This window comes from Somniosus microcephalus, chromosome 15, assembly GCF_052327205.1.
Source record: "Somniosus microcephalus isolate GS21.2 chromosome 15, FLI_Smic_1.0, whole genome shotgun sequence".
NCBI lineage: Eukaryota > Metazoa > Chordata > Chondrichthyes > Squaliformes > Somniosidae > Somniosus > Somniosus microcephalus.
Window position 1 is genome coordinate 66,744,273 of NC_141001.1, and position 25,679 is coordinate 66,769,951.

Genomic DNA, 25,679 nt, shown 5'->3' on the forward strand with positions numbered 1-25,679 from the left:
TCTCCAAAGCCAATATAACCTCATAAATGTGAGGGTAGGGATTACAGTACCACCATCTTTACATTGTTTACCTTGAATGCTGGTCACATGTCAATCCCCAACTACAAGAATGTAAGAAAGAGACACAAACAAACAGCACAGAAAGGCAACTATAAGACAACAGAAAACAACAGAGAAAACACAGATACTGCTACCAACACAAAGACGATGCATACAAGAAAGACGGAGTGTATCCTGTGACTTACTGTGAGCATCACTATAGGAGATCCACTAGTAGCTTTAAAAAATACAAAATAAAAGTTGTAATGGTTGATTCTATGCCATTTGATATTCTGCTGAGTCACTTTGAAACAATGCCAATGTATAACATATTATTTGCTTCTTGTTGTATTGCTAGGTCATGTATATTTTCCACTACTTTATATTAAATAATAGCAATAGCACAAAGTACACAAACAATCACTTAGTAGCATCGATAGCATAGTAGATAGGGATTAAACACAGCAAGCTATCCAGTCTTGGCTGTTTCATCAAGGCGAGGTTTCCTGTGGAATGCAAATGATTTTCCACATGGATGTAAGGAAGAACATTGAGATAAGTCACACAGGGCTGCTCCAGTGCAACTCCTAGTGGTCAGATTGAAAAGTCTCGGATGAACTCACCTTACCTGCCTTGTTGGCCAGAGAATGAGCTGTAGGGAAAAATATCCAATCTTTTGTATCTGTGAGATTCATAGGCATGTATCATGGAGCCTGGTAGGACCACGCATAAAGTTTATGTTCCTGTTTGTGTATATTTCAAATTAATGATACGAACAGATTCCAACATTCTGATTACGATTTAACCACTGGAAGAAACTATTCTAAAAACAACTCTTTCTAAACCTCCAGGCCCACAAGGACAAAAAAGAGAGAATATAAATATAAATGCAAATAAGTCAAAGGCTCCAAGGGCAGTTTGCCAGAGTTTGAGGGCCACATGTGGTCCTAATTCTACACTTTGTACACCCTTGATATAGGGGAATAATACTCAAATTGGAGAATAGTAATAACACAAGAGCACAACCCATTTCTTAGTAGAAACAAAAACAGAAAATGCTGGAGACATTCAGCAGGTCAATCAGCATCTCTGAGAATAGATTAAAAAAAAGACTTGTATTTATATAGTGCCTTTCACGACCACAGGATGTCCCCAAGTGCTTTACAGCCAATGAAGTACTTTTGAAGTGTAGTCACTGTTGTAATATAGGAAACGCGGCAGCCAATTTGCACACAGCAAAATTCCACAAACAGCAATATGATAATTACCAGATACAGGGTAATCTGTTTTAGTGATGTTGGTTGAGGGATAAATATTGGCCAGGGCATTGGGGAGAATTTCCCTGCACTTCTTCGAATAGTGCCATGGGATCTTTTACATCCACCTGAGAAGGCATACAGGGCTTCAGTTTAACGTCCCACCGAAAGATGGTACCTCCAACAGTGCAGCACTCCATCAGTACTGCACTGGAGTGTCAGCCTAGATTTTGTGCTCAAGGACTTGAACCCACAACGTTCTGATTCCGGCGAGAGTGCTACCCACTGAGCCATGGCTAATATCTAATATTTCAGGTGTAGATCCTTTGCCATCTCTTAGTAGCATGAATGGCATAGTAGGTGTGAATAATAACACAGCAAACCAACCTGAATAATTCTGAGCATGTTGTTCATAAATTCGTATGATCAAATACTTCCAAAGATTACATCACCAAAATGATGCTGGGCATAAAACAAGTTGTCATATATTTATGAATTAGCAGGTTGCAGAGATTAACTGTTCCAGGCAATAGTTGTTAAGGATTCAGTAAATGCCCTGTGCACATAAACATGGTTAGAACAGTTGCTTAGAAAAGGCATGGAATGTTATTGAGTATGCAATGCTGCAGTCACACAGGTTTGGGTAACTTTGTTTTTAATCTTAAAATTGCCCATAAAGAGTCAAATGTAAAATGGTCATTTTTTCATAAACAATATAGATTCACATTTAGGAAAGAAATGTTCCTCCCTTCCCAACATAGGTTCAACTGCCTCTGCCTGCAAAGGAGGTTTTTTTAAAAATACAATAGCAAAATACTGCAGATGCTGGAAATCTGAAATAGCAACAGAAAATGCTGGAAACACTCAGCAGGCCAGGCAGCATCATAGGTACACAAACACTGTTCAAAGCAAAGCTTTCCACTTCTGCATCACAATCTTGTGCCTCCTTGTCTAATCAAAGACATTAAAGCTGTGAAATGTCCGCTTAGCATGGAGGCTATAAACGTATGTTTTTTTCCCCCTCAGTACAAGATCAGCCTTGGTTCTTTATCAGTTACCAAGTCAGGACAAACATATTGGCCCAGATTTTCCTGCCAAATTAACAGTGAGGCTAATGGCGCGCACCATTATTTATGCGCAAATGCTACAACAACTTCAGGCAAGGGGCAGATGCGTGGTTAAACTCATATCCAAAAGTTGCTGTACAAGTTGCGTTGCTCTGCTATTAGCTTTGTGAAAATGGCATTTCGCAGTCTGCCTCCCCATTGCAATGTATTGAATGGCGTGAAGTTGCTGTATTTGCATGGTAGATACGAACTAAACGCACCGCAAAAAGTTAAGTCTTGTCTATTACAGTCTAAGTACTCTTTTAATAACGTGGTAAGTGTTAATTTCTGCCAATAAACCTCTCTGACACTGAAAATTAACTATTACAAGCATGGAGTCTCATTCTTTTAGGTTTTAATTGTTGTTAGAGATTTAAAAAATGTAAAATTTTAAATGTAATTTTTTTATAAACCTTTTGCTTTCGGTTTCTTTTTTCCTCTCTTAATCCAATCTTTCTTTCCCTTTATTTATTTCTCTTCCTGTACCGGATTTGACATTGAATTCACCCACTCTAACTTACACTTCCTTCTCAGTCCTTCAATCTGAATGGTTAAGGAGATAGACAGTTGTTTGCCCTATTTCCCTCGCTGCGACGTTATCAGCTCGCACTTGCAGCAACTTGCCATGCAAAAAATTTAACACTTAAAACGTACAAGGGCATCTAACTAATGGCAGATGCTGTTAGATGCCCTGCTATAACAAAAATTGATTCCTTCCCTTATGGTTGGGCACACTCCTCCAGAGCAAAAACAAACAGGGCAGCATGAGTCAGTCAAATGGCTCAATGGATTGGACTGACTTTCAGTGCTCACCTGAGAGATAAATTCAGTTTGTCTTAATGACTAGTCTCTACAGTTGGTCAGATCGTGTGCAAAATTTGGGATGTTTTGAGAGTCTGGATTTTCCCAAAACAAATGGCAAAACCAGGGAAAGTGTTTGGTCTGTGAAACATAGAAACATAGAAGATAGGAGCAGGAGTAGGCCATTCAGCCCCTCGAGTCTGCTCCGCCATTTAATGAGATCATGGTTGATCATCCAAATTCAGTACCCTGTCCCTGCTTTCTCCACACATTTGAATGTTTGATAATGTTTTCTTCATTAGCTTATAGTATTGTATTTTTGAGAGTGCTTTTTGTTTTGAAAGTCCTTTATAATAAATTGAAATTATTTCCTCAATTTCAAAGTTAAAATATATATATAATAAACAAAATCACGAGACAGGTTAGTGACAATGTACAACACAGGTTCTTCAGACTCTATGCAAGGGTTTGAAGTCATCTCCCCTAATTACAGTATTAAGACTCCGACACCTGATGTTGCATTTTTTTAATGATTATTATTCAACATATTATCTGAGATTAGAAACAAATATGATTGATTGGAAAAGTATTTAATATACAGTGGCACTATTGGCATCAACCTTTCTGTATTTATTTATCTAAATAATCCCAATGTTACATTGCTTCAAGAAGTACCTTTGCATCATTTCTTGTAGTAGACAATATAAAACTTTGAGGTCAACCATTACTTCTTTTTATTAAAAAAAAAGAAAATTATGCAATTATACATTTTATTTCTGAGCAGCCAAAGTGAAGGCCTGTAGCGTGGGATACCAGCAAAATCAAAAGGAGAGAAAGAGGTGATATAAATCAGAAAATACTGATTAGATCAGTTTTAAAAGAACAGGAAGAATGAGGCACATAAGGAGTTCTACAGTTTTAACGTCTTGAGAAAGAATGAGTTAGCTGAGTAAAAAGATATAAAATTCTAACAAAATAAATAGCTCTTGGTTAGATCATTTGGAAATTCAGATTGTAATAAAATTATTTAGCATATGTGATTTTGAATGAGGAAAACAAACTGCATTACTATGGTCTCTGAAACTGAATAGAGTTCTGGACATTTCTGACCATGGCAGTTTCCTCAATTGGGCACAAAAAATAATTTAGCTTTACTTAATGGCAGAGAGGTTGACAATATAATCCTTACAGAAAATTGGTGGCACCATTTTGTTAAACTTTATACATGAAATAGTCTTTAAAATATGTTAAGCAGGGTTTATATTCAATTTTTTAAGCATTTCTTAAGCACTCCATACCCAACTTTCAAGGTCGAAGAATAAACCTATTATGATTAGCTTTGATGTCAACCAAGGTACAAAAAATCTACTCAAAAGATCTCTGAAAATGCAGGATCCTTCATCAGGAAGTCATGGTTTACTGTTATAAGCCTGATTGAATCTCTGAAAGTGCAGTATCCAAGATGTGATTTAAGTGATATTCAAAATGATCCTGTATCTGAATACAGAAAATTATTCTAAAGAACTGATGTTCACATTGGCAGCATAATACCTTTCAAAAGAAAGGATCTCAATCAAGCCTTAATTTAAATATTTTTTCGGACTTTGCCTAGCTACTTGACTATCCTTACTTTGACCTTCAAATATATTTCAGTTGCATTCAAAATGAATCTCCTATTTGATTAATTTTCAGCTATTAAAGGTGCTGCGCTTGGCCGTTGGAAGGCAATTGGCCATTTATATTGGATCTGGGTGAGCAATGCATCTACTGTAAAATTCTAAATTATTTCTCTGAAATTTTTCAACTCCCACATCAGACATCCATTATGACATAATCCCTTTTGACACCTCATGGCCATTGTTCTTCATTGGCAACAGGTTCCTCACTAATGTGCTTCAAGCTATTCTAACTTCAACCTTGGTACTTTTTCAGAATAAAGCAAGGAGAACAAAGGAATTTATGACAGAAAACAATGAATGGTCAGAAATAAATTAACAGCATGCATGGGTTTATTGTTATTAAAGGCTTCTACAATTATTCGTGTGATGCTGGTGTACTTACTAGCAGCAAACCAACTCCAGACCATATGCTTTGCTGTATTTTCACCACTGATTAGCCATAATTCTTCAATATACAAAAGTCCATCCTATGTTCCATCCTGCCTACAAATTTATTTTTCCCCCTCATTTCCTTTCTACTCTCTGGAAGCACTAACTCATGCTGGACCAAGTAATCATTTCTCAAGCGTCAATCTGGAAATTGCGTGTCAGCTGTTTTTTTGACTGGGGTCTGAATCATTCCTCACCCAAAGGTCACTCATTAAGTACTTTCCAAGAGTCTTTTAATAGCAATGAGAAGCAAAAACCTTGCCTTATTTTTCCTCTCCCTGGCCCAAGGGTGCTCACGTTAATTGTAATTATGAATGGCCAATTTGCCTGAAGTCAGTTAACTCAACATAGGCTGGAGATTGAACTTGTGGTCTTCCTGAAATGTATGGCTCAGTGCCACACTGGCTCAGTTAAACCACTGGGAGAAGCACCGACTGTCAATATACCATTAAGAACAACATCACTGAGAGTAACTACACCATCTACAGGATTCAATTGTTTCTATGTTCATCATTTCACTCCAATATTTGCTCACACACTCAGAGACTCAATATCACACTTTCAAAAATATTGGGGTAGATTTTCAACGGGCGCAAAATGGGCGAGGCAGCCATGTCGCTCGCCTGATGATGTCACCGCGAGGCATGAATCCTTTTCAGGTTCCTGCCTCATTTAAATTTGATGGGCGAGCTGTCAGCACAAATCACACCAGTAATTGGATATTTTGCCCTTGGGGCGTGTCTAATGTCAGTTCCTCGTGGCCTGCCCCTCTTAAAGGGGAGGTGCAGTGCTCATTGTGGAGCTCAGCTGAAGGCTGCTTGCGTGCTGGAAGGCAAAACATGTCAACTGGGAGAGCGCCAAGATTCTCTGACAATTTCAGGCAAGCGCACTGGACACCGAAAAGCCCTGATTCAAAGTAGCGACAGGCGATTTCTGTGCGTGAAACAGACATGCCTTAGTACTCATTTTTTGAAGGTAAAACAGGCACTCAGGTTGAAAGTTCGCCTCTCCCATTGTTACATACGCAGTCACATTAAAACTCAGCTCTCAACATTAGGGGGGAAAAATTGGGTCGCGCCCCAAATAAGTTAGCGTCCCCGCATCCGAAATTCACCAGTAGCACCCCAAGAGGGGGGTGAGGCGCTATTGGAAGTGCCCCGCCTCCCTCTTGGGGCGCTGCAAGTGAATATCGTGGCGCTACGTGCCGCAGCGCATGGCGCCTCGATACTGCAGGCCTTCCTCCCCTTATTAAAGGGGAGGGGCCTAGCACAGCGCGACACGGGGCCCAGCTGGGCACTTCGCGGGGGAGGGGCTGCACAGAAGGCTGGGGACGGCAAAGCGGACAGGTGCTGGCTGGCGGCCAGCAACAAAAGTGGCTGCCTGGCACCTTCCCTTTAATTTGCGCCGCCCCAGTCACAGGTAGGCCCCCTGACCCTGTCGGACATAGCGTCCGGCAGTAAGTCAGAGAGCGCTACTGAGCAGCTGGGGCGCTGCACACGGCGATGACGTCATCGCTGGCGGGCACTAACGGTTACCGCCGCCGCTAACCTCCCACTGAATTTCACGGGAGGCGTTAGCGATGCTAGTTGCTTTGTGCCCAAATCAACCAAATTTTCCCCCATTAGGACTCTATGAGTGTCAGTTATATCTAAGTAATTCATGAATATAACCTTAGTTTAGTTCCTTCTTTTGATATCCAGATTTTTCCTGAAAAGATGGTAGGTATGAAAGGCCCATTTATTTGTTAATGACTCATCCATACCTTGGAAGCAAACCTTGCCATTCATTGTCTCACTTGCACATGAGCTGTATGCCAAATAGAGCTAGGATTAGGAGCCATTCATAATTGTCATCAGTTACACAAGAGTACAAACAGTACTATGGAAGAGATAGAGGTCCATGTGCAAAAATGATCAATTTCCATTATTTCTTATATTCTGTTTAGGGAGTGTATAAGCAGCGAGTACTCTTTGTGAAGAAGATGACAGTTATGGATGTCTACCTAGCTTTTGACATATTCTAGCCCTCGCAGTCATTATGAGCTGCTTCGTGATTTGTGAACAATTCTTGATGAGGTGAATAATGTTGTGTGAAATTGTATGTGAGATTTAAAGTGGCTCCTGCTGATTCATACATTTTTATTACAACTGAAAGGTTTGGCCAATTTTCAACCAGCTTTATCCAGTCAAATTTCTGGAGAAAGCTAGCAAGAAAGGCTTTCAGAAATTATTGCTAAGATGTTTAGCAGTTATGTTGGATTGATTTCCATTATGTTTCAACTACCTGAATCTGAAACCATTTTACTCTCAACATTAAGAGTATCTTGAGAGCCTCATTGTTATTCATTAACAATGATAAAGCCATTGAACTACAAGAGGATCAAGAGGATAAAGAACAGTTTTTACGCTGCAGACAAAATTACTAGAAGAAAATGCCATCTCCCAATTTAGATGAAATACATCATTTCCCAGCTAAGATGGCAGCCAGAAAACTTGCTCACAGGGTACTGACATTGCTGTGTTGTAATCAACAATAGATATTCTATAAAACAACCTGAGCTATTCACACATTAACAATTCCACGACCAACACTGAATGGATACCACTGCCCCCAGTGAGCGTAAATCACAGCCCCCCACCCCACTGAACAGAAATATCACCCTTCACTCACTCAACACCCTTCACCCAGTCAGTAAATATTTCAGCATCCCACTCTTCCTCAGTAGCCAGATATCAAGGCATCCCTTCTTCCTCACTGATGTTAAATAAACGCTACCTAAGTACGTACTGTACTAAAGTGAAGCAAAGGATTCAGCACAATTCCCCCACCTCCCACTGACCAGCAATCAGTGCACACTCTCATCCCACAACCCACACACATGCAGAAATCATCCCACCCAATCGCCCACCATGCAAAAATTCAATCAACACCACCCCCCCCAACCTGAGCAGAAATGCAGTTATTAACCTCCACCCACCGAGCAGAAACAAACACACCAACCCCCTCCCTCCCAACTCACCAGCAATTAGACCACAGCCACTCCCGGTGCAAAGCTGTAATCCTGTCACCAAGCACCCCCCCACCCCCCATTCTCCAACCATGAGAAGAAATCATTACACAAACTACACCCCAGAAAAAGTTTGAACCCCAGGCCACAGGGCAGAATTACCACAGCAAACTCCCACCCCCACCCCACCCCTCCAAATAACAGTAATCTGGTTACTAACTCCACATCACTCTCACCTATCAGAAATTTGGCTAACTCAGTTTCCCCTGCCTCACACTGAGGATAAAGAGGTGCTGCTACCCCCACCTGTCCAGGGAGGGCAAACTTGGCCTTCCATTCCATTGACAACAAAGAAAACCTTACCCCACTGCACGCCAATGAAAAATGCAGCCTTTCCCCCACCTCCCAGGACAAATTTGTTCTCCACCTCCCACACCGAGGACAAACAGGGTCTCCCTCTCCCACACCGAGGACAAACAGGGTCTCCCTTCTGTAATGTATATACCTTTAAGGGGGGGAACTACTTTTTACAGCTCATGTATACTGTAGTACCGGCAGTGACCACACCTGTATATAGCACTGAGTAGTAATCTGTACAGGCAGTTGCAGTGTGAGTCACGTTGAGTAAACACCAGTTGTACCGTTCTCCACAGTCTGTGTCTTATTATAAACGGACGCAACATTGGCGACAAGGCAGGTTCGAACCTACCTGCAACTCTGCATCACCTCCTGGGGATTCGTTCCTGGAGATCAGTGGATTGGAGGTCAAGGCCAGAGACTCGGGCGTCGACCACGGGCAACCACCCAGTCATCCAGCAGAGACTCGAGAATTGCGGGGGAGGCTGTCGAGAGCCAGGCTTGGCTTTCCAGTCGAGGTGGTCCAGCGAAACGGGCTGGCAACAGCTAGTGCGCAAACCCTTCCCGGACAGCGGCGGGCCAGAGCCCGACCGAGCGGCACAGCAAAGGGCCGAGCAGCGTCGACGGGGGAGAGAGAGAGAGAGGGCAGAGCGCACAGGGTGCAGCTGGTGTTCAGGGGCCGAGCAGCGTCGGAGAGAGGGAGAGAGAGAGACGCGCAGAAACCCGCGAGGCACTGCCATTGCCACGAGGACCACCGAGAGCGGCGTTGGCAGCAGCGCAGGAGAAGCGCGCGAAACCTACAGGGCACCGCCATTGCCACGAGAACTGCCAGGAGTGGCGTTGGCAGCAGCGGGGGAGGAAGGAAAGCGTGGGAGAAGCCATTGGGAGACGCCATTTTAAACCACACCCAAAATGCCGAAGAGTGGCAGTATCACCGCATTTGACAATGAAGTCGAAGATTGGACTACATATGTCGAACGAATAGAGGTGTACTGCAAGGCAAATGAGGTGTCAGATGACAAGAAAGCGTCGGTATTGTTAAATTTAATGGGTGCAAAGACGTATGGTTTATTACGAAATCTAGTAACCCCAACGAAGCCAATGGAAAAGAGTTTTGAAGACATAGTAACGATACTACAGGAACATTTAAACCCCACACCGCTGCTGATAGCAGAAAGATTCAAGTTTCACAAACGGAACCAGCATAAGGATGAAAGCAATGCTGATTATTTAACAGAACTGCGCAAACTATCGAAACACTGCCAGTTTGGAGCGGGACTGGCAGATACCTTAAGGGACAAGTTTGCGTGTGGGCTTCAAAGTGAAGGAACCCAGAAACGGCTTTTATCTGAAAAGGACCTTACGCTGGAAAAGGCTTTCAGCATTGCGGTATCATATGAAGCAGCAGCACGGGGCGCTGCAGAGATACAACAGAGACCGCAAGAATATGGCACAAACGAAATGTCATATAGAACAGAGAAGTGCTATCACTGCGGCAGAACAACACACGACCAGAATGATTGCTGGTTCAAAGACAAAGTGTGCAGACAGTGTGGAAAAGTAGGACACATAGCACGAGTCTGCAGGTCGGGAAAGAAAACCAGCAATAAGAAACCTACCAAAGGAAAGTACAAGAAGGTACATAAGATGACGGAGAATAGTTCAGACGAACAAAAGAGTGATAACGACTCTGAAAGCAGGGAACTGAGTTGTCTGAAACTACATAATGTGATCACAACGGAGGATCACCGAACCATTTGGGTCACTCTCAAGATAGCAGGAGTCCAGGTAAAGATGGAATTGGACACAGGATCAGCCCTAACAGTCATAAACCGACGGGACTACGAGCGGCTATTCTCACACATACCCTTGAGAGACACAAAAATTATTTTGAAGAAGACGTACACGGGGCAAAAAGTCTACCCCAAAGGAAAAATAAGGGTGACCATTATATATAACGGTAAGGAAACACCAAAACTAGACCTGTATGTATTGCAAGATGGAGGACCACCATTACTGGGACGTGAATGGATCCGGAAAATACAACTGGATTGGCATTCCATACAGGCACTGACTGTGGCTGACAAAAAGGATGACGACGTCACACCTGGGCGACTGTCAAAGATCCTAACTGATGCAAAAGAAGTGTTCCAGCAAGGACTCGGAACACTAAAAGGCATGACAGCGACGATTAAAATTGAAGAAAACGCAAGCCCAAAATTTTTTAAGGCCAGACCGGTACCTTATGCGATCCGCCCAGCCGTCGAAGCAGAGCTGGAGAGTCTGGAACATTCAGGTGTACTGTCCAAGGTAGACTGGAGCGAGTGGGCTACACCCATCGTCCCTGTGATGAAAAAGTCGTTGAGCAGCACGCCTGGGGAACCAAGGAAGGTTCGCATCTGTGGAAACTTTAAAGTAACAGTGAACCGGTCCTTCATGCCGTACAATATCCACTTCCGCGGATTGAAGATATTTTCGCCTCGCTATCTGGAGGGAAACGTTTCACTAAGATTGATCTGGCCCAGGCGTATCTGCAAATGGAGGTAGAAGAAGCATCAAAAAAATACCTCACAATCAACACCCATAAAGGTCTCTACCAATACAACCGGCTGGTACTCGGGGTAGCATCAGCTCCGGCTATTTGGCAGAGGGCAATGGAACAAGTCCTGCAAGGGATCCCAGGGACCCAGTGTTATTTGGACGGCATCCTGGTCACGGGCGAAAATGACAGTGATCACCTTGCCAACCTGGAGCAGGTGCTCGCTAGATTGCAGGAATATGGGCTCCGAGTTAACTGCCCCAATGCGATTTTTTTAGAAAACAAATCTCGTATTGTGGCCACGTTATCGATAAAGAGGGGTTACATAAGTCCCCAGAGAAGATTGAGGCAGTAGTCAAGGCTCCAGCACCGGAAAATGTGTCACAACTGAGGTCGTTCCTCGGGCTGGTAAACTACTACCATAAGTTCTTGCCAAATTTGTCTACAATACTACACCCACTGAACACCCTACTGCAAACTGGTGTGCCATGGAAGTGGAGTGACGAATGTAGATGAGCTTTCCAGAAGAGCAAAACACTAATCACATCGAAAGAGGTATTGGCCCATTACAACCCAGCATTACCAATTCGGTTGGCGTGTGATGCGTCACCCTACGGCATTGGAGAGGTGCTGTCGCACAAATTCTCGGATGGCTCAGAGAGGCCAATAGCCTTTGCGTCACGATCACTAACCTCAGCCGAGCGTAACTACGCCCAGATTGACAGGGAGGCCCTCAGCCTAGTGTGGGGAGTGAAAAAGTTCAATCACTATCTGCACGGGCAGAAATTTACCTTGCTGACTGATCACCAGCCTCTTGTCTCCATTTTTAATCCGAAGAAGGGCGTTCCGGTGATGACTGCGCAACGACTACAAAGATGGTCACTTTTTCTAGGGGCGCACCACTATGAGATTGAATATAAGGGCACGAAACAGCATGGAAATGCTGATGGGCTATCACGCCTGCCACTGCCTACTGCGGAGGAAACACCAGCAGTGGATCCTGTCGAAATATTCCATTCGACTATAGTTGAATACCTACCGGTAACTAACGCTTGTATCGAAAAGGAAACCCGAAATGACCCGACACTGTCTCGGGTATATGATTTGACGGTGAAGGGATGGCCAGCACATGGCGACTCACTGTTGCCAGCATTCTCGACAAGGAGAGAACAGCTGTCAGTGTGCTGGGGGACCTTGATGTGTGGATCCCGAGTGGTAATTCCACCCAAGTTAAGGGATAGAGTGCTCAATGAGCTTCATGAGGGTCATCTGGGAGGGGTAAAAATGAAAAGCCTAGCCAGGGCTTATGTGTGGTGGCCGGGAATCGATAAACAAATCGAGGACCTGACCAAGAGCTGCTCAGGATGCCAGAAAGTCCAAAATGCACCACCACAGGCCCCTCTACACCCATGGGAGTGGCCCTCATCTCCATGGCAACTGGTGCATATTGATTTTGCTGGTCCATTCATGGACTCAATGTTTTTAATAGCCGTGGATGCGCACTCAAAATGGCCGGAGGTCATCAAAATGTCCTCCACCACCACGGAGAAAACTATTGCAGTCCTACAGACCATTTTTGCCAGGAATGGCTTGCCAGAACAGATTTGCTCCGACAACGGACCACAGTTTGTGTCCGAAGAGTTCCGGAGGTTCTTGAAAAAGAATGGGGTAAGGCATTACACATCCGCCCCGTATCATCCAGCCACAAATGGATTGGCTGAGAGGTTCGTACAAACCTTTAAGAAGGCAATAAAGGCTATGTACAATGACAACATTCCGCTGCAGCACAAGGTGGACAATTTCCTGTTCGTCTACCGGAATGCGACACATGCAGTCACCAACCAGGCCCCAGCCATGATGTTCTTTAACCGAAGGTTAAGATCTCGCCTGGATTTGCTCAGACCAAACGTACGAAGAGATGTTGAGAGTAAGCAATTCCAGCACATCCATGAGAAGCCAACAAGGAGCTTCAATGTAGGGCAACCAGCCTTGGCCCGCGACTACCGAACAGAAAAATGGCAGCCAGGAACGATATGCACACGGCAGGGCCCACTAATGTACACAGTGGACGTTGGGGAGAACATTGTGATACGCCATACTGACCAGATCCTAGAGTCACAGGAACAAGTCAACCCCATGCCTCGCCCATACATACCTGGTGATGAACCCGACGTACAGGTCGCATCTACCCCAGAAACAGTAGCATCGGAAGCTGATGAACCAACCGACGGCAGGGGGCCAGAATCGCCTCCGCACCAAGAGCAAGGCACTCGGGAAAGGCGCTATCCAGAAAGGATCAGGAGGCCTCCCCAAAGACTGAATATATAAATAGACTATTTTCAGCTAATGTTGCATGTTAAAAGTGTTAATTGTAATTAGTTTGATATTTAATTGTTAAATGAGTGTTATGGTACTGTTAATCTAAAAGGGGAGGAATTGTAATGTATATACCTTTAAGGGGGGGAACTACTTTTTACAACTCATGTATACTGTAGTACCGGCAGTGACCACACCTGTATATAGCACTGAGTAGTAATCTGTACAGGCAGTTGCAGTGTGAGCCACGTTGAGTAAACACCTGTTGTACCGTTCTCCGCAGTCTGTGTCTTATTATACACGGACGCAACACCTTCCTCTCCCACACCGAGGACAAACAGGGTCTCCCTTCCTCTCCCACACCGAGGACAAACAGGGTCTCCCTTCCTCTCCCACACCGAGGACAAACAGGGTCTCCCTTCCTCTCCCACACCGAGGACAAACAGGGTCTCCCTTCCTCTCCCACACCGAGGACAAACAGGGTCTCCCTCTCCCACACCGAGGACAAACAGGGTCTCCCTTCCTCTCCCACACTGAGGACAAACAGGGTCTCCCTTCCTCTCCCACACCGAGGACAAACAGGGTCTCCCTTCCTCTCCCACACCGAGGACAAACAGGGTCTCCCTTCCTCTCCCACACCGAGGACAAACAGGGTCTCCCTTCCTCTCCCACACCGAGGACAAACAGGGTCTCCCTTCCTCTCCCACACCGAGGACAAACAGGGTCTCCCTTCCTCTCACCACTGAACACAAACTCGGCCCTCTACTTTTTCCTGCTGAGAACAAATCCCCACCCTCCCCCCAGATGAACTAAAGCTTGTCCCCCACTCGCACTTAGATTAAATTTGAGCCAATTCCTGTACCCTGTGAGTAGTAGCTCACCACACACCGAATAAGGACCATATTTCTCACCCACCTGCTGAGAACCAACTTGTGCCTCTTCCAGTTTCTCACCTAGAAACAACTCAGCAACACCCCCACTGTGGGCTAAAATCTTGCCCTCTGTAATGCCCCCAACAAGAAAATGTGCCCCCCTCAGGACCCTGGCCGAATGCCACTCAACACCACTTCCCCATCCAATGTTGTTCCATCTCCTCCAACCCCTTTCCACCTTCCTGTCCCTCCATCTGCAATCCCCACCGCGATAAAATGGGCTGGACAAGTGTCACGCACTCCATTGTCTTCTGTTGTTCCCTTTCCTCCACCCGCCCCCAGTCTCCCTCCCCATCCCCCTCAACCTATCCTCCTTTCCCTGCTACTCCCTCTCTCACTTATCTCACCTCCCCCACCTTTGAACCAGTTATACCATTGTTTTCTAACATGCTTGACCTGAATACTGAATTTGGTCTTAACCTCACCCCATATGTGCTCCCCACTCCCTCGTACCTCTTGCATCTCCCACCCAAGTCTTTCCCTGTTCACTTAGTAGCCACGCCATTCCCGTTCCCTCCTGGTACCATTTCCCACTCTCACCCTGAGCACCCATGCCTTTCCCAACAAAAATTATTTTACCAGATTCCTGACCATGACCCAGGAACTGGCAGACTTCTGATGTGGAGCCCAATATAATCTCATGATAGAGAATCCTGGCTGTCCATCAAAGAAGCCTACCGACAACCAATAATCCTGTACCCTTCTCAAAGGTTTCAGTCATAGCTATCAATCAAACACGACTCCGGACTGAACTTGATTCTTTAATCTATGCCAAATTGGTTTTGGAGCATCACGACAATCAAACTTAACCACAAAAATATAATCCAAACCCATTTTAAAAATTATAATGAAACAAAAGTAAGCAGACAAATGCATCCTTTTTAATTCCATTACGTCAACAGCCTTTCATCAATGCTAAATGGATGCCATTCTTTGACAATGGCCAGGAATTTGTGATTGAATGTGATGGCTTTAATGAACCACAATCCACACTTTAGACAATCCGCTGTGCTTGCTTTAAACACTTGCATCTTGTGAACCCCTTGCAGCCAGTCTGTCTGGACCCTAGAGCTAGTAGCTTTTCTGTTGGCAAGTACTTTGTATGACTTTAGGTGTTAACCCCTTACATGCTGTTTCTAACAATACAAAATGCAGGTTAAAAATCCAGCACAAGCAGAAGTAAATTTTTTCACAAAAAATCTATCAGGATTTTTTCCATGTGATGTTCATTTCACATGTGAAAAACTCATGCGAGATGCAGCATTTAATAACGTGTATATATATTGCTGCATCTAGTGCACGTTTGTCACACAAGTGAAGTGATTGTCACATTAAAAAAATCCCAATTGGTTCCTCTGAAATTTAAATCAATATATCTATAATAAAAAATGTTTCTCTCAGCTCACCTCTCACAAATTTCTTTCCAATTCCTTTTACTGGCCATGTGCACTTTTCCTCCACCGTAGCAATTCCCTTCCCCCTTTACAGTATACGCTCCAACTCACTGTGCGGGATGTTTTTGGAGACTCGCTAGTGTTTTTTTAATGAAGTGTTGTGCTACAATGCAAGGTTCATCCTTCAAAATTGTGCTCTTGTTAAATGTCAAACAGACTGTTCGTTTTGTTCAGAGAATATACATTCATTTGTGTTTCTAATGCTAACATTAAAAAAAAAGAAAATTGTCACCATTTTTCAAATAATTTCTTTCTTCCACTCTCTTTAGGTACCCCGGTAGCACACAACAATCCCCAATCCCAAGTTATTCAAACCCTCCTCATAACTCAGATGGCTTAAGCTAGGTATCAGCTTCACCTGAATACCACAATTGGTCTTGATTGCCTGCATGCCATGCCACAGGAGATCGACAGGTAACTAACTACTTTTGAGATTTCCTGTTTATTATGCCTTCTTATTGTTTTCACAAATAGTATTTTGTGATACTTAGTATGCCTGGAGGTACAGCCTGCTTCTATTACTTTTAATAAGTAATGTTGTAACATCTGTTATTCAGGTATCCCCATCGCTGATAGTGCCATGGTGAGTAGCTCATGTTTGCCCACCATGTTGTTTTTGCCATTTCCAAAGTAAGTACATTTTACACTTTGCATCTGCAGTTTTGCATTTGACTTGCAACCCTGCAGTCTCGGAGGGGGGAATTTTACCTGCCGACGCACTGGGAGCAGGGGGGTCCGGTAGCGCGCAGGGAACCCAGAAATAAGTGCAGCGTGTCCGTCAGTGGCTTTTTAACCCAGCCTCTGCATTTGCATCTGACTTCTGGCATTCCCGATCAATTAGGTTGAGTGGCATGATGACCAGCTGCATGAGTCGATTTCCACTCCAGTATTTAAAAGGGACACTGCATACATGACATTTGATGGATTCTGGAGGTGGGCGAACAAAAGAAGGAACTGTCACAATGGAGTCCCAACATCCCAAGTCTGCACCTCGCTTTAGCGATGCCGCCTGTTATGTATTGTGTGTTCTATTGTGTGTTCTCCTCCCACCTGTGGTGGCGCTGTCACAGGAGATAAATGGTTGGGTATTCTCTCGGTTAAATTTAGCTCTCTTTGTTCGGAACTTGCCAGAACTTCCTTTCCTTCCAATAAAGCACTTCATGTTTGAATCTCTGAGTTCTGAGTCCTAAATTGTGTCTAGGTAGAAAGGTACCGACACAACAAGTGGCAACGAGGAGCGGATGAATCTGCGTACGTTACGGGTGCAGTGAGTAAACAGAAAATTTAATTTGAAACGTGAAATGGCTACTATATTAGGAAACATCGGTGATTTTGATGAAAATGTGGAGCAATGGAGCGCATATACGGAACGTTTTGACTATTTTGTATTGGCGAATGCGGTGGCAAATGAAAAGGTCGTGCCTACCTTTTTGAGTGTAATTGGTCCGAAGACTTTCAATTTACTTCGCAGCCTCGTGCAGCCAGATAAGCCAGGAACTAAAACATATAATCAACTAGTGGAAATTCTTGGAGCACATTTTTCACCAAAACCTCTGGTTATTGCTGAGAGATTTAGATTTCACAAACGGAATCAAGAGGAGGGGTAATCAGTGACGATGTTTATTGCTGCTTTAAAAAGGTTGTCGGAACACTGCCAGTTCAAGGAGGTGCTGAATGACACCATTAGAGACAGACTTGTGTGTGGTCTGCAAAATGCAGCCACACTGAAGCGCCTTCTTACTGAGGACAACCTTACTCTTGAAAAGGCCATTGAAGTTAGTGTCTCCATGGAGATGGCGGAAAAGGAGGCTCACCAGTTGAGTTCAACAGGGAGAGTTCACAAGGTGTCGTCTGAGCCTAAAGGTGCGCGGAACGGCACATGTTACCGTTGTGGGAAAACGGGCCATCACGCTAATGACTGCTGGTGTACGGAGCTGGAATGCCGAAATTGTGGCAAAAAGGGTCACATTGAACGCGCCTGTAGAGGTAAAAAAAAAAGAACAGACAGAGCTGGGAAGCATGGAAGCAAAATGTCTGTATTTGGACAAGAGAGGAAAAAGAGTGTTCATTCAGTGCAGTATGATGGAACAAGCAAAACAAAGGGGAGCGACACCTCTGAGGAGGAAGAGGTGCATATACTGACGGTTGCAGGTGGTTCAAATGGCTACTGGGTGTCACCACTGGTGGAGGGACAATCAGTGCGGATGGAGGTGGACACAGGCGCGGCTGTGTCCCTTGTTTCAGACACTGTCTACAACAAAATGCTAAAGCATCTTACCCTTCAGCCAACAAACATTGTGCTAAAGACGTATACCGGCGAACCTGTGGCCATGAGAGGCGTCATTGAGGTGACAGTTAAATTGAACGGACAGACTGCAAAACTGCCACTATATGTGGTAAAGGGAAATTACCCATCGCTACTTGGACGTGCGTGGCTAGAGAAAATCACGCTGGACTGGCCTACAGTCCGCATGATGTCAAAAAGGGAGTCAGGTCTGACTGCAGTGTTAAACAAACATGCAGAACTCTTCAATGGGGAACTTGGGAGCATGAAAAAGATCAGCGTGAGACTGGACATTAAACCTGACAGCAAGCCGAAGTTTCACAAAGCCCGACTTGTACCCTATGCAATTAGGCCAAAAGTTGAGGCTAACTTGGAGGCCTTAGTCGAGAATGGAGTCCTGGAGCCTGTGAGCGTGAGCAAATGGGCCACACCCATTGTTCCTGTCCTGAAAAAGGATGGATCTGTTCGAATCTGCGGGGATTTTAAAGTGACTATTAACCCGGTGCTGTCTGTGGAACAGTACCCTCTTCCCCTCATTGATGATCTTTTTACGGGCCTGGCCGGAGGGCAAAAGTTCAGCAAAATAGACTTATGCCAGGCTTATCTACAAATGCATGTCGATGACAAATCAAAGGAGCTGCTGACAATTGTGACACACAAGAGGCTATACAGGTACTACCGCCTTCCGTTTGGAATTACGTCGGCCCCTGCTCTATTCCAAAGGGCAATGGATCAGATTTTGAGTGGACTGCCAGGAGTCCAGTGCTACCTGGACGACATCCTTGTCACTGGGACAAATGAGGAGGATCATCTTCTGAACTTGGATGCGACACTACAACGACTGAAAGAGTACAGACTCAGAGTTCGTAAAGACAAATGTGAATTCTTTCAGTCCTCAGTTGAGTACCTGGGGCATGTGATTGACGCTACTGGCCTGCATAAGGCGCCGCCAAAGGTCAAGGCGATCGTGGAGGCCCCAGCACCCCAGAATGTGAGCCAGTTACGTTCATTTCTGGGGCTACTTAACTACTATGGGAAGTTTATTCCAGACTTAGCAACATTGCTGAAGCCGTTACATCAGTTGCTATGTCAAGGCAAAACATGGAAATGGACTGAACTGTGCAACGAAGCTTTCGCCCAAGCAAAGAAAGCATTGCTGAATTCGGAGGTCCTGACACACTTCGACCCAAAGCTACCCGTGCAGCTAGCATGTGATACATCACCATATGGTGTGGGAGCAGTCATATCCCACATCATGCCTTCGGGGGAAGAGAAACCTATCGCCTTCGCATCACGCACCTTGAACAAGGCCGAGAGTAACTATGCGCAGATCGAGCGCGAGGCCTTGGGAATCGTTTTTGGAATTCAAAAATTTCATCAGTACCTGTTTGGGAGAAGGTTCACACTCCTGACAGACCACTGTCCATTGACTTCAATCTTCGGGCCCCACACCGGAATTCCGTCTCTCGCTGCAAGCAGGATGCAAAGGTGGGCTTTACTGTTGTCAGGACACACATACGACATCAAATATCGCAAATCAGACTTGCACGGCAACGCAGACGGTCTCTCGAGGCTACCCTTGCCTGTTACTCCCCCAGAGCCTCGTCAGATAGACATCTTCTACTTTAGACAAGTGGAAGGAGCACCTGTCACTGCAGTTCAGGTGCGAAGGTACACCCGCAACGATCCAGTCCTGTCTGAGGTAATGGACGATGTCATTCGAGGGAGAGCGATAGGAGATTCTCCTAGTTTGAAACCTTACGTTTCAAATAGAAATGAGCTCTCCGTCCAGGCAGGTTGTCTTCTTTGGGGACGCCGTGTCATCATTCCGCCACCTCTGAGGGAACCTATACTGCAACAACTTCATACAGGCCACAGTGGGATGGTTCGGATGAAGGAAATGGCAAGAAGCTACTTCTGGTGGCCAGGTCTCGATGGGAATATTGAGGAGAAAGCCAAAACATGTTCCCCATGTCAAAGGGTCCGGAATGTTCCACAGCTGGCAACCCTACACCCCTGGGATTGGCCTGCAGAAGTGTGGCAGCGAGTACATGTGGACTTCGCCGGTCCTTTCGAAGGGAAGATGTTTATGGTGGTTGTGGACGCTCGTAGCAAGTGGCCGGAGGTTGCTGTGATGAGGTCTACCACGGCAGAGAAAACAATTGAGAAACTTGGTGAGATGTTCAGCCGTTATGGCTCACCGGAACAACTCGTAAGTGACAATGGTCCACAATTTGTATCGCAGGAGTTTGCAACCTTCCTGCATGTGAATGGTGTCCAACACATCAGGTCTGCGCCCTATCATCCCTCTACTAACGGCCAGGCAGAAAGGTTCGTGCAAACTTTGAAGCACGCCTTGAAGGCATCGCAAGGTCAGGGCTCAATCCACCAACGTCTGAACAGCTTCCTGTTGTCCTACAGGAACGAGCCGCATGCCACAACCAAAACTTCCCCCGCTTCGCTCATGATGAAGCGGCAGTTGCGGACAAGTTTTGACTTACTCAAACCTCCAAGGGCAGAGCAGGTTGTCCATCATCAACAACAAGCTCAAGTTGAAAAGAGAGAGAAAAGAGCCAAGGAGAGACGGTTTCACCCGGGAGAGCACGTCCTAGCTCGAAACTACAACACTGGACCGAAATGGGTTCCTGCTACGGTGATCGCGCAGACGGGCCCTGTGTCTTACACGGTTGAGACTGCTGAGGACGTCGTCTGGAGAAGACACACAGATCAACTGTTGCTAGGAGCAGAGACAGCCACAGAGGCTCCAACGGCTGGTTGGCCTGAACTGTTTCCGAATGATACCGCAAACCAGCATCCTTTGCCACAGTGCTCTTCTCCAACACAGGAAGTCAGAGAGACTGTTCCACCTGTGCAAACTCCTGACTTTCAACTGACACAGGCACCTTCTCCATCCAGGCCTGTGTCAATGCCTACTGCTGTGGAAGCCAGTGATGACCGCCGGTATCCTGTCAGAGAGCGGCGGCCTCCAAGACGCTTGGATCTGTAGGCTTAGTGATTTACCCACAAGACTGGGGCAGAATAAACCCCAGGGTAAAGTCAGGGTTTGAGGCAGTCTACCTCTCTACCCTAGGTTAATTGAGTGTATTGAAAGTAACTTACCTATTGAGGAATAATGTGGACCTTCCATTTAAGAGGGGAGGAAATGTTATGTATTGTGTGTTCTATTGTGTGTTCTCCTCCCACCTGTGGTGGCGCTGTCACAGGAGATAAATGGTTGGGCATTCTCTCGGTTAAGTTTAGCTCTCTTTGTTCGGAACTTGCCAGAACTTCCTTTCCTTCCAATAAAGCACTTCATGTTTGAATCTCTGAGTTCTGAGTCCTAAATTGTGTCTAGGTAGAAGGGTACCGACACAACACCGCCCTGATGTGCTGCTGGGGGCTGCAAGAGCCCGCAGGGCGATACTGGGCGATACTGTTCCCTACTGATGAGAAGAAGGAGCCTGCCAGCGAAAGCAAGAAGGTGTGGCTGGCGGTTGCTCATGAAAAAAGACTTGCATTTATAGAGCGCCTTTCACGACCATCGGACATCTCAAAGCGCTTTACAGTCAATGAAGTACTTTTGAAGTAGAGTCACTGTTGTAATGTGGGAAACGTGGCAGCCAATTTGCACACAGCAAGCTCCCACAAACAGCAACGTGATAATGACCAGATAATCTGTTTTTGTTATGTTGATTGAGGGATAAATATTGGCCAGGACACTGGGGATAACTCCCCTACTCTTCTTCAAAATAGTGTCATGGGATCTTTTACGTCCACATGAGAAAGCAGACGGGGCCTCGGTTTACCGTCTCATCCAAAAGACGGCACCTCCAACAGTGCAGCACTCCCTCAGCACTGCACTGGAGTGTCAGCCTAGCTTCATGTGCTCAAGTCCCTGAAGTGGGACTTGAACCCACAACCTTCTGACTCAGAGGCGAGTGTGCTACCCACTGAGCCACAGCTGACAGTGCATATACACGGAGGTGAGCAGCAGGAGTGTGGTGCCACACTCCTCATTCAGTGCTGAAAGTGGTTTAATTACCTAAGCAGGGCAGGAAAGGTGAGCACAGTGGCACATTCAAATACATCCTTGTGTGTGTATCACGCCAACCCCCTCACTTTGCCTTCTGAAGCCTGCTCCAGCACATCACCCCAACTTACCTTGCAGGTGCACCCATCCCTGTCTATGTACTTCCTCACATCCCCATCTGTCGATACACTGCCCCTCATCTTTAAGCAATTTCATGCCTCTCTCATAGTCACCCTCAACAAATGCTGTTCATCCATCCGTTCAACACATTCCATTACTCTCACTCAAAGGCCTCTTCTTTCCCTCCTTGCAGGTGAAGAGAGCATGGATCACCAGGGGGAGGCAGAGAACCAGAGGTGGTCCTCCATTAATCTCGCAGTTAACATCTGCAGAGCTGGAGATCAGCGGAGTCTTGATGTGCCTGGCCATCGGAGATGGGGAGATTGAGGCCTCACAACTACCTGATGACAGAATTAAATATCTCACAGCCACATGGCACACAACACTCACTCATGTTGACTTGATGTCAGCAGCGAGTGAAATATGATCATGTGCATAATGATCACTTAAAACATTCTTAACTTGACAGTTCTAATTCATGTCTTTAATTTGTCACAGGGCATTCAAATATCCCTCAGGAGGTGGTGCAGAAGGACAACGATGACTCCTCAGAGGAGGTCACTCTCTCTGAGGGTGCACCATTTAAGTACTCTTGCAGACCATGCACCAGCTCAGATACTCATACTTCGGTGGGACCGGTAAGGAAGATAGTTGGGTTTTCACCTGGTGACTCACACATCACAAGTGAGCAAGAGCAAATGGTGGAGACAGGGACAGCTGTGGAGAGTCTGCGTCAGAGGCTGCAGGATACTCCAAACTCTGCTCAGCTGGACGCAGATGCTGAACCTCGGACGCCTCATTGGTTGGGTTCCTCATGGGTGTCATCAACCACGTTTTAAGTGCATATCCCTTGTCTCCATGCAACCAGCTGGTACGTCTGCTTCGAGGTGCGAATAGATCAGGGAGGGTGGACTGGCGCAGGATGAAGGCGTTATGGCAACTGCCTGGGAATCTTGCTCACTCTTGCATAATCATCTTTTTGTGATTGCACACCAGCTGTACATTGATGGAGTGGAAGCCCTTGCGGTTGACGAACACTCCTGGGTGATCTGCGGGTGCCTTAATTGCCACGAGTGCAGTCAATGAAGCCCTGCACCTGTGGGAAGCCAGCCAGAGCTGCAAACCTGAGCGCCGCTCATTCTGACTGGCATCTTCGGTGGCAAAGTGTACATAATTGCCTGCCCTGGCAAACATGGCATCAGCCACCTGTGTTAAGCATTTCTGGGTGGCCGTCTGCGAGATCCTGCAAATGTCTCTGGAAGATCCCTGGAAAGAGCCAGAGGCAAAGACGTTGAGGGCAGTGGTGACTTTGACAGCCACTGGTAAAGCGTGGCCACCAGGTCCACTTGGCAGCAGGTCTTCTTCCAGCAAGCTGCAAATGCCTGTCACCACCTGACGTGAAACCCTGAGCCTCCTGAGACACTGGTGTTCCGACATGTCCAGAAAGCTGGTCCTCTGCCTGTACACCCTGTGTTGCGGGTATCGCCTCCAGCGAGCTGCACCTCTCTGCTCATCCCCTCTCTCCTTGGGAGCAGCAGGTCTGTGAGGAGCAGGCTATTGCTGCTCCTGCTGGTGCTCTTCCTGCTGCTGGTGTTGTTGCTGTTGATGCAGCTGGTCATCTCGGTCTTCATCTGAGGGATGTGAGAAGAAGGATTAGGTAGGAGAATACCGTCATCTTTAATGGATTCAGCCCGCCACTGGCCACGACCTCAGCAATGGCCCTTGCAATAATGGCAAGCACGGTCTCCTCCATGGGGATTAGAACATGCAGGCTCGCCTCCCCTCCTCTGGGTAGTTCCTGCTACCTCCGGTTGTGCACCACCTTCTTCTGCAAGAGATAGGAAAGTGTGTCAGTGAGTTTTGTGCCATCTGTTTGGGTGATGTGGTATCATGGTTGAATAGCTGGCAGTGTATGCAAACTGTGAGTGTGAGGCTTGCAACAGTGCCAAGTGCGTGAGGTTGAGGTGAAGTATATGAATTATAAGTATGAGTCCTGATTGAGAGAGATTGTTGGTAGGTGTGTGATGGGGATGTGGTGAATTGAGCAGTGGCTGCGGCTAATGGTATAGATGGTAGGATATGGCATTTGAAGATGCATTTACTGGCCTTGACCACTAATGTGAGGTCATTAAACTTCCTGCGGCACTGCATCCAGGTCCTCAGGCTAAACTCCTGACATTTACCTCCGTAGCTATCTGTTCCCGCTGCCGTCACATCATGTGTCTGGAGGGCCTCCTTGCCCCCTGCGGACACAGGACATCTTTCTTCATTTTCACCTCCTCCACCAAGACCTCCAGTGCAGCATCGAAAAACCTTGGTGCATGCTCTCTCCCATGGTCAGCCATTGTTCTTTGTAGCACAGCGCTATTCCGAATTATGTCAGCACCTGCAACAGCCACAATGCACCTTCCCTTTAAAAGGTGCAGGCTAGCTTTAAGTAGTGCTAACAAGTAACGATATTGGGCCCCCTGCTGATATGTGCAGCCAATGAATGGTGTGGTTAGCATTGGCTGCACACAGCAATCATGATCATGATGACGAAGTTGGAGGCTGTCTGCATTATATTGAACGGACATGGGGTAATCGCACATTGCAATCACCATGCCCATTTTTGGGGACTATCCAATTTAGCCACCTATAAGTTTTAATTTGAGAGAATTAAAGAAAAAAATGCAGCTAGCAATGGCTGAAATTGGATCATACTAGTCGCAGGCTGGGCACCCAGTTCCAGTTTGTACCGCCTCATGATTGCTGCTTGAGTTGCACCGAATGCATTAGCGAATGAAGCACTTTAAAACAACTTTTCTATGATGTTTTTGTGGCCAGCAGACTAAGTAACCACCCCTTTTCATTCAAGTCACATGCGGTGAATTCATGTTCAATGTTTTACAGTTGCTTTGTGTTTGTTTTTCTTCACAGATTGGTCTGAACTCCTGCCTTCTGGGTCACTGTCCTGAGGGGTAATCAAACGCAAAACGATTTATTTCTCTTTACACAAACACAAAGTGAATCTTGCACAACATCCCACTTCTGTAGATTTTCTCATTTTGCAAAGAAAAAATAAAGCTACTTTACAGTTTAACACAAGGCTAGAATTATATCTAAAAGGCATCCAAAGGTTGCGCAGCAGGTTGCTACAATGAGAGTGGTGGAACACAAGTGTAAGATACTCTAGTCGTGTATACACATATACATAGGGTTAGGAGTTGGTTTAATCTCATATGATTAAGGTTTTTGCTTTCTTTTTACATATAAATGGCTTGTGGATTTGTACTGTAGCTAGAAATAACAAAACAGTCTTGAGATAAAGAAATGGGACAATGAGCTCAG

General features: G+C 45.7%; 1 long non-coding RNA gene across 2 annotated transcripts in view; it reads left to right on the plus strand.

Annotated features, from left to right (window-relative positions):
• Positions 1–25,425, plus strand: part of LOC147106992 (uncharacterized) — a 38,621-nt gene extending 13,196 nt beyond the window's left edge. For both annotated transcript variants that reach the window (XR_015080999.1, XR_015081000.1), the window contains exons 3-6: positions 4,895–4,953; positions 16,185–16,329; positions 16,473–16,498; positions 25,269–25,425. This is a non-coding gene — a long non-coding RNA (uncharacterized LOC147106992). The remainder of the gene's footprint in view (positions 1–4,894; positions 4,954–16,184; positions 16,330–16,472; positions 16,499–25,268) is intronic.
• The last annotated feature ends 254 nt before the right edge of the window (positions 25,426–25,679 follow it).